The 17,243-nt window shown below is 47.7% G+C and overlaps 1 protein-coding gene across 2 annotated transcripts in view; it reads right to left on the bottom strand.

Annotated features, from left to right (window-relative positions):
• The window catches only part of pdgfra (platelet-derived growth factor receptor, alpha polypeptide), a 58,969-nt gene extending 57,476 nt beyond the window's left edge, over positions 1 to 1,493 (bottom strand). The window contains exon 1 of one of the 2 annotated variants that reach the window (XM_078217210.1): positions 1,353 to 1,493. The gene's annotated coding sequence lies outside the window, so the exon portion shown is untranslated. Of the gene's footprint in view, positions 1 to 567; positions 762 to 1,352 lie in introns of those variants that run through there. The other variant, XM_078217209.1, reaches the window with a different exon arrangement.
• Between the last annotated feature and the right edge of the window lie 15,750 nt (positions 1,494 to 17,243).

The raw sequence follows: 17,243 nt of genomic DNA, 5'->3' as shown, positions 1-17,243 counted from the left end.
TGGCACTTAGATAATGAGCTGTGACAGCTTCGGGCCAAATGCTTGTTTGCTCGCCCGTCTGCTGCTTTTCAATCTCCTGTGAGAAAAGGGGAAAATACAGGGGAGGGGAACAAGACGCACAGGGAAAAGGTGGGGGGGGGGGGTGGGGTGGGGGGGGGGGGGGAGAGATTGCACCGGGAAGATGGTACCCAGGGAAATGGGGAGCAGTGCGGCTGGACAAGCGGGGGCTGGGGGAATTAGAAAATCAGATCGTTCTTTCAATAAAAATCCAAAAGTACAAGAGAGATGTATAATAGATTACAGATGTATTCAAGCGGGGTGGGGGAGAGAAAAGGGATAGCGGACATGTAAGGGAAAGAAAGAGAGAGGGAAAGATGGGAGGGTGGGGGCAATTCGGGGCTTGGAGAGAACAAGGGAATTGGGGGAAAGTTGTATTGACATTCCCAATGATTGGGGTAAAGAAATAGATACAGAGTGGGCTGTGAGGGCAAACACGGCCAAGAGGTGATGATGAATGGGAAATGGTCAGAGACACTGAACTAAAATCAATCTTTCTTTCATTCCTACCTCGGTTCCTCCTTCACTTCCCCGGCTCGTCCCAGCAATAGTTTCACAGAAAGCTCTCGTATCGTCCTTCACAGACTCTCCAACTTTGCTGGCACACTTCTCCTTTCCTTCCTGTTTACGTGATTCATCCGCATGGCAGGACTCCTGAACAATCCCAAAATCTCTCCCTCCGCTACCCTCGATCCCAGGACAGCGGAGTATTCCCAGAGAGAGAGAGAAAAAAAAGCCTCTTCGAAATTCCTTAAATCCCTGACGCAGGCACCCGATGGCTTCCACAGAGAGCGCCAATGTGTTTGTCATTACAGAGTTTACGCAATGGAGCCATCAGCTTAAAGGGCTGTCCAAATGAAAATGCAGCAGGCGGGCTAACGTGACCCAACAGGGTCCAGAGAAGCGCTCACTGCAGAGCAATACAACACAGACATGCTACCATCCCAGATAAACTGCTCATCCCCAAACTCAACACATACATCCAAGTCCAAAGAAACGCACAATTTTCATTCACTATGTCTTGCCAAAGTCAACAGTCTTTTGAGGACAGTCGGGCGATATTGAATACGAGCAGCTGAAGCCTCACAAACAATAAAGTCGGAACAATTCTACAAGTGTCTGGATGTTTGTGTGCATCCAGACTGGGCGAAGATAACTCTCTGCTTCCAAATCTCTGGATTGCCCCTTCCTCCTCTACAACGCTTTGCTAAATCTGTTACACAAGGAGATGATAAAACAAACTACCTCCCCCTCAATACATCTACACTCCCACCCCCCACCCCCTTTTCCCTTACCTTGCTCAAAGTGGAAAATCCACAAACTCCTATTCCAACCAGGGCAGCATGTACATTTAACACTGGAGCCAGCCTCGGATTCTTAATGGGAGCAAGGAACGGCAGCTTGTAATTGATTCAATGTTGCAGTTCCATCCTTCCAAAAAAACTAATCATCTGCTTTAAGTAAATAACTGTCAGGAAATGAAGTCCCTGTGGTCGCTTCAGAATAAGAGTCGGCACATTTCAGTCGGCGTTGGGAGTCCTGTAGCTTTCAGACTGTGGAGGTTCGGCCTCCGAAACTCTTATCCAAGCAGGGCACCAGTCACATCCAGGGCTGTCTTGCTCAGAGAGTTGCCATATGTGCTTTTTGAAGAAAGTTTTATATGGAGGGAAATATGTTTTTTCTCCCTCTTTTGCATCCCCCTCCTCGTCTCCTCAGCCTTTGTGAGAAGGCGCTAGCGGGTTGCTGCTCTTTATGAATGGGTTCCCATCTCAAACTAACCCACTGGCCAGAAATGCTGAGTACAAATGTACCCTTACAGAAAGAGTAGCGTTAGTTGGCTAGTTTCACTCAAATGAAAACAGCTTGCAGCTGAGGGGTTGGGGAGATAGGGAGGTTGGGGGCGGGGGGGGGTTTGGGTGGGGAAAGAGCTGCACAGAGAGTTTTTACTTTCCTGAACCTTGTCAACCACAATGAATGTGAGGAGGGAAGAAAAGTTTGTTTTAGGGTTAGTGAAAAACAGAAGGCATTCCTCAACACTGGGTCTAATTATTCTCTATGTGGTGAATGTTCAGCAATGACATGAAACAACTTCGGCCAGTGAGAGAAGGAGGCGCCCTTGTTCTGTACTTCTGTAATTCTGATTGTGTGTTGTGTGTGTGTGTGTGTAGAGGGGATGGGGGTTACTGGCCAGACCTGAGCTGATCCCGGCAATTGCCTCGTATCTTTACATTGAAAATCCCAACTGGGGAATATGGTCGTTTAGAAATGTTTGTTTGTCCAGCAGGCTCAGTCGGTTCCTCTTCAGTAAGGAAGAGATCATCACTGGGACAAAACAAAAACACAGCCCAGAGAGTTGAGGGGGGGGCTATTGAAATAAGTCAGGGAGCGGGATTTTGTAAACGACTGCGTAAAGTAGGTGCTTGCTCTGGGTCTCTGTTGGAAGGAGCAGGGTTGGGTCGTTCTCCTGTTTTTTTTTGCTGCTCTGTGCTGTTTCTCATCTTGCCTCCAGCCGCTCGCTGCAGTAATATATCTTCAGCGCTCTGAGTGTACAGGCCCAACTATTACTTCCACATGTGCATCAGGAAATCATTGGAGGCAACAGCGAGGCCAATCTGGGGAGCCTCTCAGATACCGTATTACCCCGAAAGGAGCAGTCAGCAGTATCCTGGCACAACTGTGGAATGTTTTAGCTGTAAACAGGGGCATGTTATAAAGTAATCATGAGCGTCATGTGTTGATTAATAGAGTGGGTTTCCAAACGGGGAAGGTTCTAGTCTTTTCTTTTGCATCAGTACTTTCACCTCAATCTCCTCGCTTTCTATTTTCCCAACCCCGTTTGCCTTCTGTGTGATTCAGTGTGTGTTTCTCACTCTTCCTCTCTGGCTGCCCACTGTTCACTCTCTGTGTTGGTAGATGCGCGCGGTTTGGTCAACTGTTTTCACATGAGGAAATTAAAGACGTTTATTCAATATTCAAATCTGTAACCCCGCAGACAATGAATGAATGATAACCCATTGTGATTTGAGTGCAGTTATATTATAAATACAGCCTGGGATAGTGCTCGTGTCTGCATCTTTGCATAGATTGAGCGGCATTTCGTTTGAGTGAATTTATTACACCCGGAAAGCCATTGCTGGCCCTTGCAAACATGCAGAGAATTGACTGGCGGCTGGTCATAGAATCCCTACAGTACAGGAGGAGACCATTCAGCCCATCGAGTCTGCGCTGATAACACTCCCACCCAGGCTCATGTAACCCCAAGTGTTTACCCTGCTAGTCCCCCGACACTAAGGGGCAATTTAGCATGGCCAATCTACCTAACCCGCACATTTTTGGAGTGTGGGAGGAAACCCACTCAGACATGGGGAGAACGTGCATGGGGAGACTCCACACAGGCAGACACCCGAGGCTGGAATTGAACCCGGGTTCCTGGCGCTGTGAGGTGATGTGGAGATGCCGGCGTTGAACTGGGGTAAACACAGTAAGAGGTTCTTGCTGTGAGGTAGCAGTGCTAACCACTGTGCCACCCTTGATGCATACAGCAGATGTGTCAAGTGCCGAGCAAGCTGGATGCAAGGCGAAGGTGTGATATCTGTTGCCGAACAACTAAAATGCCTTTTACCAGCACTGGGTCGCCCCCTGGGACTCCACCCTGCTCCATATCCCTCCGAGCACTGACCTGGGGAGTTGTCTGGAGCAGGTTGGAGGAATGTCACCTCCAGTACCCAAGCCCCCACAAGGAGCCTGGCTGGGTGGTCAGTAGCCATTGGTACTCTGGGTACTTCTGGCCTGTCTGACGGAGGTTCCGGTTTCAACTTCACACCACTAAACATGTCACCTTGATTCAGCGCTAGACCCCCCTCCCCTCCCCTCGGGGGAATGTGCAGGGTGGATGAAGGCAAAGCTTGGCAAGTTTGGCCCGTGATAGGTTGAGCTGAGTCTCCTAGTGTATACGACCCCCCGCATCTGCTGCTGTATATCTGAGGTCAAGGAGCAGAGACACAGCAGAATGGGGTAAGCCCGCCTCTGCCCTTGTTATCCAACTCCAGAGTGAGCCAGAGTTTGGCAATGGGAGGTTTTGGTCGTGATGCTCAGACATGTTAGGAAATCAGTCGCGCAGAATGTTTCTTCGGAGATAAAGGGAAATGCCAGCGTTACTGTCCACTCCACCGTGCAGATATGCTTAGATCAGCAGTGATACATGTATCTTTACACAAGCGGCCCACATCATAAGTACTTGAAGGCGACACTCCAATCAAACACCAATAAACCTAATGCTAACTCCTTTTCAAGCTTTATTCTGGGTACAGTCACTGTTTATTCCACACAATTCTGAGTGTCCGCGACACGGTGTATTTGACTCCCACTCCCCTTTACAAGAAGTGGCCTCATTCTGCACCCAGGCTGCTACTTGGGAGTTTGTTTTCCATCTGGATCGAGCCCTTGTTCAAAATGGATGTTTCAATGTGCGAGCTTTAAACAAATAAATCTGTGCCTAACGGCAGCCTATGGAGCGGAAATCCGGCCTGTTTGATTGTGGGCATTTCAGCTCGGTGCAGATTCGGTTATCCGCAGCCAGAGAGCGGGTTGTGTCCCTCACTGGAGAGTGGCCAGTGGTCATCGCACTGAATTCCCGGCCTCATTCCAAGCTGCTCTGCTTTGCGGCTCCTTCACAAACATTCAGCAAGAAAACAGTTCCCTTGTGAGAGAAATCATTTGCAGGTCTTGGAGTTTAGCGGAAGACGTGAAACACAATTCCCCATCACTTTGGCTAATCTGTTTAATTTACTTTAACGAGAGAGGAACACTCTTCATTTGGTTGCCTCGATTTTATTGGGGAAGAATCGATGTAAATATCACTGGTGCCAAGATACACCATTCACCAGGTGGGAGACTATTTGCGAATCCCTTTATTTGAAGCAGCCCTTCACTCCTCCTTCCTTTTGCTTAACGCGGGGTTGTTCAGTAAATCGGAGCAGCTGGAGCTGTGGAGAGAATAAATCTACCGGGGAAAGCAATTAAATAAACTGGCCAACAAACAGGATGGCTCTGTGTGGTCCTAATGGGGAAAAGGAGGGTCAAATATGTCTCCCAAATTGACAGGGCTGTTTGTTTATTTGTTTCTTATCAGGCTAGAGGTCTGATAGAAAGCGTTAAAATGCACACCATATGTGTCCCTGGATGGCTTGCTGAGGGTCCCGAGTCACATCAATGCCAGTCCCCCCCCCCCCCCCCCCCCCGCCCCCGGCCATATGTGACACAGCGCTGGCGGACAGAATGACCAATCACAGTGATAACAGCCTCTTATCAAGCCCAGTGTTGTTTTGTGGAATATTCAGTAAAACATTACCTTCCCGCACAAAGCTGGCGTTTGTACAAAGTGAACTCTATTGGAGGGCAGCCTCAGTGACAGATTGTACCCACAGTACTTGCAGTGAGTCTTGTTCATCCATTCAAGGCAAATCATTTGCTCCTTATGAATCGTGCCTGAAGCTGAGGGGGAGAGTGGGTGTTTTTTTGTTGTAAACTATTTAGACGGAGTGTGTGTGTCAGCGAGTACAGTCACATCACGAATGTAGCTCGTTCCCCGCGTCTTGTGATCCCCGCTTTAAAAACAACAGTTTGACAAACTGATGCCCGCTCAATGCTTAACATTTACAATGAGTAATCAACGATTTCCAATGTGCGAGCTTGATTCGATGAGCAGACTCGATCAGGTTTGTTTGGAGATGGGGAGGTTTGCTTAGCTCCGGGGTTTCTGTAATCTGATACTGGGTGGAAATTGTGTCTAAGACCCGCTCCTAAAAATGAAAGTTGGGTTCATTCCATGAAGAGAGAACAGAACTAACGTGTGGAGACTCGAAACGTCAGCTCGATTCTCTCTCCACAGATGCTGACAGACGTGCTGAGATTTTCCAGCATTTTCTGTTTTTGTCTCAGATTCCATCATCTTGCGTTAAATCCCAGTGGTCCCACTAACTCTGCTAATGCTGGATTCCCCAACTTGATCAGTCTGGTTCATGATAATTTAAGAATAAATTATCAATTTAACCCAGGCACAGGGAGATTTAGGAATATTTCCATAGGACTAATTGCACCTATTGGTCTTCTCATTGTATCCTTCAACCATTTCTTTCTGCAGAAAGGCATCGAATTGGCTGCAATCTGTGCACTGTGTTTTCATCATGGGTGTTCTTCAGTCTGATGGTGACAGTGTTGGCCGAGCTATTAAACCCATTTGAAAAATTGGGAACTTTTAATGTCTTTTCGTATTAGTCCACAAGTTCACCGAATCACAGAATCTTTACAGTGCAGGAAGGGGCCATTCAACCCATCTAGTCTGCACTGGCTCTCTGAAAAAGCATTCCACCTAATCCCACTCCCCTGCCTTATACCCATAACCTGCATATTCTTTCTTTTCAGATAGCAACCCAATTCCCTTTTGAATACCTCGATCGAAGCTGCCTCCACCACCTTCTCAGGACATTCCTTACCGACTCCAACCACCCTCGGGTTGAAAAAAAAATCCTCACATCATGTTTATTCATTTTGCCGATTATTTTAATCTGTGCCCTCCAGTTCTTGACGCTCTCTTCAGTGGGAACAGTTTCTCACTATTTACCCTGTCCATACCCCTCAGGATCTTGAATACCTCGATCAAGTCTCTTCTGAGCCTTCCTTTCTCCAGGAAAACAATCCTAACCTCTCCAATTTATCCTCATAGTTATAGTTCTTTTTCCCTGGAATTATTCTTGGGAATCTCCTCTGTACTCTCTCCAATGTCTTCACATCCTTAAGTATGGCACACAGAGCTGGGTGTTGTAGTATTTCCTGAGGGAAAGGGGAATGAGGAAAGACATTCTATCAATCGAACTCATTCTACTATAAGAAGTCTCACAACACCAGGTTAAAGTCCAACAGGTTTCCTTTTGGTATCAGGAGCTTTCTGCTGCTCCTTCATCAAGTGAATCCCTCGCCTGATGAAGGAGCAGTGCTCCGAAAGCTCGTGATTCCAAATAAACCTGTTGGACTTTAACCTGGTCTTGTGAGACTTCTTTTTGTGCCCGCCCCAGTCCAACGCTGGCATCTCCGCATCATTCTACTATGATACAGATCACTCTTCAGTATAAACGAGGGTATCATTCATTAACGCCATTCTCTATTTAACCATTCGCGTTTTTATTCTTGTTGGAAGTGTTGTGGGCTGCGGATTAATTTTGGGTTGTGCATTGGGACTGATGGCTCGAATCGAATCCTGAAGTGTCCCCCTCGTGTACAAAGTCAGGTAACATGAGGCTTCCTCATACCCGACCCCCACTCCAGTTCCCCACTGGAAAACTATGCCGCCATGGGTTGGGTTTGGCTGGGGAATATGTAACTCCAGTCTGATATAAAACCTGTGTTTAGAAAGTGCTGAAATAATTTGCTGCAAATTATAAACTTAGCACTGAACTTGCTATGAATTACCTTCCAAAACTGGATCTCAACTTATCTAGTCAACGGAATGGGACTTTGTGCATGAATGTGGAGATTTCTCTCTGTCGGTCTTTCTCTGTGTCTCTCTGAACTGGGTAAGGAGCCTAACAACACTGTGTTTACCCCAGTCCAACGCCGGCATCTCCACATCTCTGAACTGGGAGCAGCCTGCAGTATAACTCAGTATTTCAGACTCAAACTCACACCAGTAGCGCAGTGTTTTCGTTGCATCCCGAAGATCTACTGCTGTCCTGGGATACAAGCTGAGGTCTTGCACTCTCCCCGGTGCTTACCCAGGGTCTCAGTGCTGATTCTATGAATTCAAATGTTTCTAATGGTCGGAAGAAGCTTGCAGCCTCTCCACAATTGGTGCAAAATGTAACATGACATGGCATACGTTTTATATCGAAAAACAGCAGTTTTGAGATAAATCGGAATGTAAACAGATAGAAGGCACCAGAATGGATGTGATAGACATGTGTAGATCAGTGGGAGTCAAAGAGAAGTTTTTAAAAAGCGATAAGAAAAGAGAGACTGATTTAAATCCTGTTTGAAAACCGGGCGTTTAATCCCATTGTGACTATGGACGGCTCCCAGAATATTTACACGAGGAGAGAATGTTACGCAAGGTGAAAAGTACAGGGTTAATTCATGAGAGCCAGTAAACAACGCTGGCTTCCTTTCCACACATTGTCCAATAATTACAGCGATCCTCTGAGTTTAAAGGAGATTTTGTGTTGCATCGCTCTCTGGGGCAGAGCCATTCAGTGAGGAGAGATAGGAAAGCGTGTTCACAAAAGCTGTGTCCTGTTGATCAGGACAGCAACTGTAAAGTCGAGAGCCTGAATGGAGAGCAACAAGATAATGGCATTGCTGAGCTTGTCACATTTCTGGGTGACTAAAGAGGACCAGTCTGCTTCTCAGAACCACAACATTCTGACATCCCAGTACTTACAATAGTTATCTCCCAATGAAAGATTTTCCGGGTAGGGACTGGCCATGTCGCTAAATACTTGGCGCAACAATCATCACAACATTCTGGGAACTTTAGGTAAATCGCATGAATGTAGCAACGGCCTCTTGTCCTTTCACAGTGATTTTTACGCGAATTGATGAACTTACTCGAGACATACAATGGGTGAATCCATTTAGAAATTATGTTTACTCTAGTGCTTTGCAAAGTCAAATCCAACAAAATAATGAGATGAGGCACCAGACAGCTGATAAGAAGCCCAAGTGGACCGAGTATTATGGGTTCTATTGTAGTGTGGAGAATGTAAAAGAAACAAAACTCATTTAACTAGTTAAGGAGGAGGCGATTTGGATTTTGAGGCATTTTATCAGCCGCAGAGGCATATTGCTCTGGAATGTGCAATGTGTTTGCTTTGTTTCCGATCTTAAATTACAGAAGGCAAATATAAATTGCGACTTTATATCCATGGAATTGGAAAAAACAGTTCATTGTAAAACAGACAGAACATGGGCATGTGTATCACTAAAGTGTAGACTGTACATCAACACACTCTCGTGTTCATTTGGACTTTGTCTCTCTTTATTCCACGGAGACCGCTGTTGTTAAATGGAAGAAAACAAACTGAACCGGTTGTGTTTAGGAAATCTCGGGTGAAATTGCCTCAGGTCCAGTGGTTGTAGATTAGCAATGAAGGAGTTCCCCTGCCCTGAACGTGGGTTGAGTCTGATCAGACTGCCCGCCCCACGGCAGCCGCTGCTCAATGTGGCGAGCTGATGGCCAGCAGAGGGCGCATGAGTCCGGCAGAGGGACTCATGAGTCTGCAGACTGTGCGGCTGGAGGAGTGACTGCAGACTGTGTGTCTGGAGGACTGTCTGCAGACTGTGTTTCAGGCGGAGTGTCTGCAGACTGTGTGGAGGAGTGTGTGCAGACTGTGTGTCCGGAGGAGTGTCTGCAGTTTGTGTGTCTGGAGGAGAGTCTGCAGACTGTGCCGCTGGAGGAGTGTCTGCAGACTGTGTGTCTGGAGGAGTGTCTGCAGACTGTGCAGCTGGAGGAGTGTCTGCAGACTGTGTGTCTGGAGGAGTGTCTGCAGACTGTGTGTCTGGAGGAGTGTCTGCAGACTGTGTGTCTGGAGGTGTGTCTGCAGACTGTGTGGCTGGAGGAGTGTCAGCAGACTGTGTGTCCAGAGGAGAGTCTGCAGACTGTGTGGCTGGAAGAGTGTCTGCAGACTGTGTGTCTGGAGGAGTGTCTGCACACTGCGTGTCTGGAGGAGTGTCTGCTGACTGTGTGTCTGGAGAAGTGTCTGCAGACTGGTGGAGTGTCTGCAGACTGGTGGAGTGTCTGCAGACTGGAGGAGTGTCTGTGGACTGGAGGAATGTCTGCAGTCTATGCGGCTGGCCGAGTGTCTGCAGACTGGAGGAGTGTCTGCAGACTGGAGGAGTGTCTGCACACTGGAGGAGTGTCTTCAGTCTATGCGGCTGGATGAGTGCCTGCAGACTGGAGGAGTGTCTGCAGACTGGAGGAGTGTCTACAGTCAGTGCGGCTGGACGACTGTCTGCAGACTGGAGGGGTGTCTGCAGACTGGAGGATTATCTGCAGACTGGAGGAGTGTCTGCAGACTGGAGGAGTGTCTGCAGACTGGAGGAATGTCGGCAGACTGTGCGGCTGGCTGAGTGTCTGCAGACTGTGGGGCTGGAGGATTGTCTGCAGACTGTACGGCTGGCTGAGTGTCTGCAGACTGTGTGGCTGGAGGAGTGTCTGCAGATTGTGCAGCTGGCGGAATGTCTGCAGGCTGTGTGGCTAGAGGAGTGTCTGCAGACTGTGCGGCTGGAGGTGTGTCTGCAGACTGTGCGGCTGGAGGTGTGTCTGCAGACTGTACGGTTGGAGGTGTGTCTGCAGACTGTACGGTTGGAGGAGTATCTGCAGACTGCAGCTGGATGAATGTCTGCAGATTGTGTGGCTGGAGGAGTGTTTGCAGACTGATGGAGTGTCTGCAGACTGGAGGAGTGTCTGCAGACTGGAGGAGTGTCTGCAGTCTGTGTGGCTGGACGAGTGTCTGCCGACTGGCGGAGTGTCTGCAGACTGGAGGAGTATCTGCAGACTGGAGGAGTGTCTGCAGACTGGAGGAGTGTCTGCAGACTGGAGGAGTGTCTGCAGTCTGTGCGGCTGGATGAGTATCTGCAGACCGGCAGAGTGTCTGCAGACTGGAGGAGTGTCTGCAGACTGTGGCTGGAAGAGTGTCTACAGACTGTGGCTGGAGGGGTGTCTGCAGACTGTGGCTGGAGGGGTGTCTGCAGACTCTGGCTGGAGGAGTGTCTGCAGACTCTGGCTGGGGGAGTGTCTGCAGACTCTGGCTGGAGCAGCGTCTGCAGACTGTGGCTGGAGGAGTGTCTGCAGACTCTGGCTGGAGGAGTGTCTGCAGACTCTGGCTGGGGGAGTGTCTGCAGACTCTGGCTGGGGGAGTGTCTGCAGACTCTGGCTGGAGGAGTGTCTGCAGACTGTGGCTGGAGGAGTGTCTGCAGACTGTGGCTGGAGGAGTGTCTGCAGACTGTGGCTGGAGGAGTGTCTGCAGACTGTGGCTGGGGGAGTGTCTGCAGACTCTGGCTGGAGGAGTGTCTGCAGACTCTGGCTGGAGGCGTGTCTGCAGACTGTACAGCTGGAGACGTGCTTGCTCCATAATGAAGGAATATTGACCCAGTGAGAATTGACCTAATTCCACAGCGGGAAGCATCACAAAGTGCGGAGCGGTACCGTGGCGTCCCAAACAAACTCTAAACCAAATCCGGGGTTTCCCTTTAAATTACATGAAGGATCTATAACAACATGGAATGGATATTTGATTATTCATAGTTCAGACTCCAGTATTGAAGAAATGCCCATTAATGTACACTATAACAATGGTAAAATGATCCCTGAGGTTGTGTGGATCACACAGTTCTAGATGTGGTCACCCCGCAGCTTAAGAATGTTCAGGAAGAGAGGGGAACGTGTGACCATCAGATAGTCATGAAGAAACAGGCAGATAGTGCAGGAGACCCTCAGTGTATCTAATTTCCACTCAGTATTCAGTTTGAATGCTGTTAAGAGTGATGGTTCATCTGGGGAGTGCAGCCAGAGCAAAGTCCATGCTGCCACAGGTGGGTCAGCTTTACAACATGGTAGAAGGGCAATAATGATAGGCGATTCGCTATTTCGGGGAAGAGACTGGTGTTTCTGTGGCCACAGATGTGAATCCAGGAGGTGTGCTGACATCGAACCACAGGAATGTTCCGGTACAGAAAGAGGCCGTTCAGGCCATTGTGTCTGCACCGGCCAAAAAAGAGAAAAAAAGAGACTAATTACACATTTTAATCCTACCTTCCAACAGCTGGTCTATAGCCTTACCCCAGTTCAGATGCAGATCCAGGTACCTTTTACATGAAATAAAAACAGAAAAGCTGCATAAACATAGCAGGTCTGGCAGCATCTGTGGAGAGGGAAACAGAGTTAACACTTTGAGTCCGTAAGACCCTTTGTTAAATGAGTTGAGTGTTTCAGCCTCAACCACCAACTTTGACAGTGAATTCCAGCCACCCACCACCTTCTGAGTGAAAAGGTTTTCCTCATGTCTCCTCTATTTCTTCTACCAAACACCTTTAATCTATGCCCCCTGGTTAATGATTCTTCAGCTAAGGGAAACAAATATTTCCTGTCTAACCTGGCTTAGACCCCTCATAATTTTGTACATCTCAATTAGGTCCATCCTTAGACTTCTCTGTTCTAGGAAAACAACCCTAACCTATCAAATCTCTTCTCATTGCTGCAGTTTTCAAGCCCTGGCAACATTCTTGTAAATCTCCTCTGTGCTGTCTCCAAAAGCAATACTGTCCTTCCTGTAATTTGGCAGCCAGAACTGTACACAAAACTCCAGTTGTGGCCTATCTGGCATTTTTCACAGTTCCAAGATGACAGCCCTGTTTTTATAGTAATTCCTCACCCAATGAAGGAAAGCATTCCATATGCTTCCTTCATCACCTTGTCCACCCGACTTGCCACCTTCAAGGACCTGTGGACATGCACTCTCAGGTCTCTCACTTCCTCAATTCTTCTCAATATCTTCCTGTTTATTGAGTATTCCCTTGCTTTGTTTGCCCTCCTCAAAGACATTACCTCAGACTTTTCCAGATTGAATTCCATTTGCCACTTCTCTGCCCACTCAACCAAACCATTGATATTATTCTGGATCACCAGCTACCCTCCTCACTATCAATACACGGCCAATTTTTGTCTCATCTGCAAATTTACCAATCATGCCACCCACATTTAAGTCTAAATTATTAATATATACAAGAAGCAGCAAGGGCCCCAACACAGCTCTGTGGTTCACTAATGTCCTTTAGGGAAGGAAATCCTGCCTGGTCTGGCCTACATGTCCAAAGATGTGCGGGTTAGATTGATTAGCCATGCTAAAATTGCCCTTAGTGTCCTGGGATGCATAGGTTAGAGGGATTTGTGGGTAAATATGTAGGGATATGAGGGTAGGGCCTGTGTGGGATTGTGGTCGGCGCAGACTCGATGGGCCAAATGGCCTCTTTCTGTGCTGTAGGGTTTCTAAGATTCTAAGATTCTAAGACAAGTGACTCCAGAGTCACAGCAATCTGGTTGACTCGCAACTGCCCTCTGAAATGGCTTAGCAAGCCACTCAGTTTTATCAATCGCAACAAAGTCAATAAAAATAAATTAAACTGGATGGACCACCTGGCATCATCCGAGGCGCTGGAAAAGACAACGACAAAACAAACAGCTCTGTCGACCCTGGAAAGTCCTCCTTACTAACATTGGGACAGCCGTCTCACAGAATAGTCAAGCAACAGCCTGACATAGTCATTCTCACGGAATCATACCTTACAGATAACACCCCAGACACCACCATTACCATCCCTGGATATGTCCTGTCCCACCAGCAGGACAGACCCAGCGGAGATGCCGGCACAGTGGTATACAGTCGGCAGGGGATTGCCCTGGGAGTCCTCAACATTGACTCAAGACCTCATGAAGTCTCATGGCTTCAGGTTAAACATGGGAAAGGAAACTTCTTACTGATTACTACATTCTGTCCTCCTTCAAACAGTAGGACAGAGTACAGGAATGAGTTAGAGAATCTGGTGAACTGGTGCGGCAACAATAATCTCTCCCTCAACGTCAACAAAATGAAGGAGATTGTCATCGACTTCAGGAAGCATAGAGGAGAACATGCCCCTGTCTACATCAATGGGGACAAAGTAGAAAGGGTCAAGAGCTTCACGTTTTTAGGTGTCCAGATCATCAACAACCTGTCTGGTCCCTCCATGCCTACGCTATAGTTAAGAAAGCTCACCAGTGCCTCTACTTTCTCAGAAGACTAAGGAAATTTGCCATGTCAGCTACGACTCTCACCAACTTTTACAGATGCACCATAGAAAGCATTCTTTCTGGTTGTATCACAGCTTGGTATGGCTCCTGCTCTGTTCAAGACTGCAAGGAACTACAAAAGGCCGTGAATGTAGCCCAATCCATCATGCAAACCAGCCTCCCATCCATTGACTCTGTCTACACTTCCCGCTGCCTCGGCAAAGCAGCCAGCATAATTAAGGACCCCACGCACCCTGGACATTCTCTCTTCCATCTTCTTCCATCAAGAAAATGATACAAAAGTCTGAGGTCACGTACCAACCGACTCAAGAACAGCTTATTTCCTGCTGCTGTCAGACTTTTGAATCGACTTACCTTGCATTAAGTTGATCTTTCTCTACACCCTAGCTATGACTGTAACACTATATTCTGCTCTCTCGTTTCCTTCTCTACATACGGTATGCTTTGTCTGTCTAGCGCGCAAGAAACAATACTTTTCACTGTATACTAATACATGTGACAATAATAAATCAAATCAAATAAAATAAAATAAAATTCAGCTGATGAATCAGTACTCCTCCATGTTGAACAACACTTGGAGGAAGCACTGAGAGTGGCAAGGGCACAAAATGTTCTCTGGGTGGGGATTTCAATGTCCACCACCAAGAGTGGCTCGGCAGCAGCACTATTGATCGAGCTGGTTAGTCCTAAAGGATATAACTGCTAAACTGGGTCTGCAGCAGGTGGTGACGGCACCAACAAGAGGGAAAAACATACTTGTCCTCATCCTTATCAATCTCCCAGCTGCAGATGCATGTGTCCACGACAGTATCAATAAGGGTGACCACCGTACAGTCCATGTGGAGACGAAGTCCTGCCTTCACATTGAGAATAACCTCCATCATGTTGTGTGACACTAGCACTGTGCTAAATAGGACAGACTTCGAACAGATCTAGCAACTCAAGACTGGGCATTCATCGAACAAAGAACAAAGAAAATTACAGCAAAAGGAAAAGGCCATTTGGCCCTCCAAACTTGCACCGACCATGCTGCCCGACTGAACTAAAACCACCTACTCTTCCGGGGACCATCTCCCTCCATTCCCATCCTATTTATGTATTTGTCCAGATGCCCTTTAAAAGTCACTATCGTATCCGCTTCCACTACCTCCCCCGGCAGCGAGTTCCAGGCACCCACCACCGTCTATGTAAAAAACTTGCCTCATACATTTCCTTTAAACCTTGTCCCTCGCACCTTAAACCTATGCCCCCTAGTAATTGACTCATCCACCCTGGGAAAAAGCTTCTGACTATCCATTCTGTCCATGCCCCTCATCATCTTGTAGACTTCTATCAGGTCGCCCCTCAATCTCCATCGTTCCAGTGACAACAAACCAAGTTTCTCCAACCTCTCCTCTCCATATCAGGCAACATCCTGGTAAAGCTTTTCTGTACCCTCGCCAAAGCCTTCACATCTTTCTGGTAGTGTGGCAACCAGAATTGAACACTATATTCCAAGTGTGGCCTAATTAAGGTTCTATAAAGCTGCAACATGACTTGCCAATTTTTAAACTCAGTACCCTGGCCGATGAAGGCAAGCATGTCATTTGCCTTCTTGACTACCTTCTCCAGCTGCACTGCTACTTTCAGTGACCTGTGTACCTGTACACCCAGATCCCTCTGCCCATCAATACTCTTAAGGGTTCAGCCATGTACAGTATATATCCTATCTGTATTAGACCTTCCAAAATGCATTACCTCACATTTGTCTGGATTAAACTCCATCTGCCATCTCTCCCCACAAGTCTCCAACCAATCTATATGCTGCTGTATCCTCTGACGGCCCTCATCACTGTCTGCAAATCCATCAACCTTTGTGTCGTCTGCAAACTCACCAAACAAACCAGTTACATTTTCCTCCAAATCATTTATATATGCCCAACCATTATACAGGCCGAATCAGCTCCACGAGGCGCTGTGGGCCATCAACAGCAGCAGAACTGTATTGCAGCACAATCTGCAACCTCAAGGCCCGGCATAACCCCCAGTCAACCATTACCATCAAGCCAGGGGATCAACCCTGGTTCAATGGAGAGTGCAGGAGGGCATGCCAGGTAAAGCACCAGGCATACCTAGAAATGAGGTGTCAACCTGGTGAAGCTACAACACAGGAATACTTGCGTGCCAAACAGCATAGACAACAAGTGATAGACGGAGCTAAGCGATTCCACAACCAACGGATCAGATCCAAGCTCTGCAGTCCTGCCATTGTGAATGGTGGTGAACAATTAAACAGCTCACTGGAGGAAGAGGCTCCACAAATATCCCCATCCGCAATGATGGAGGAGCCCAGCACATCAGTGCAAAAGATAATCACAGCAATCTTCAGCCAGAAGTGTCGAGTGGATGATCCATCTTGGCCTCCTCCAGTGATTCCCACATCTCAGATGCCAGTCTCCAGCCAATATGATTCACTCTACGCGATATCAAGAAACGGTTGGAGGCACTGGATCCTGCAAAGGCAATGGGCCCTGATAAAGTTCCGGCAACAGTACTGAAGACTTGTGCTCCAGAACTTGCCGCTCCCCTAGCCAAACACTTCCAGTACAATTACAACACTGGCATCTCCCTGACAATGTGGAAAGTTGCCCAGATATGTCCTGTACACAAAATCCAACCCAGCCAATTACCACCCCATCAGTCTACTCTTGATAATCAGTAAAGTGGTGGAAGGGGTCATCAACAGCGCAATCAAGCAGCACCTGCTCAGCAATAACCTGCTCAGCGACGTCCAATTTGAGTTTCGCTAAAGTCACTCAGCTCCTGACCTCATTACAGCATTAATTCAAACATGGGTGAAAGGGCTGAATTCCAGAGGTAAGGTAAGAGTGACAACCCTTGACATCAAAATTACATTCCACCGAGTGTGGCATCAAGGAGCCCGATCGAAACTGGAATCAATGGGTATCACGAGGTGAACTCTCTGCTGGTTGGGGTCATACCTGGTACATAGGAAGATGGTTGTAGTTGCGGAGGGTCAGTCATCCCAGCTCCAGGACATCTCTGCTGGAGTCCCTCAGGGTAGTGTCCCCGGCCCAACAATCTTCAGCTGCTTCATCAATGACCTTCCCTCCGTCATAAGGTCAGAAGTGGGGATGTTCGCCATTGCACAATGTTCAGCATCATTCACGACTCCTCAGACATTGAAGCAGTCCATGTTCAAATGCAACAAGATCTGGACAATATCCAGGCTTGGGCTGACAAGTGGCAAGGAACATCTGTGCCACGCAAATGCCAGGCAATGACCATCACCAATAACCACCGCCCTTTGACATTCAATGGTGTTATCATCACTGACTCACCCATTGTC

Source organism: Mustelus asterias, chromosome 1 (genome assembly GCF_964213995.1).
Source record: "Mustelus asterias chromosome 1, sMusAst1.hap1.1, whole genome shotgun sequence".
NCBI classification, from domain to species: domain Eukaryota; kingdom Metazoa; phylum Chordata; class Chondrichthyes; order Carcharhiniformes; family Triakidae; genus Mustelus; species Mustelus asterias.
The sequence above is the reverse complement of the archived record's forward strand: the minus strand, read 5'-3'. Positions and strand labels throughout refer to the sequence as shown.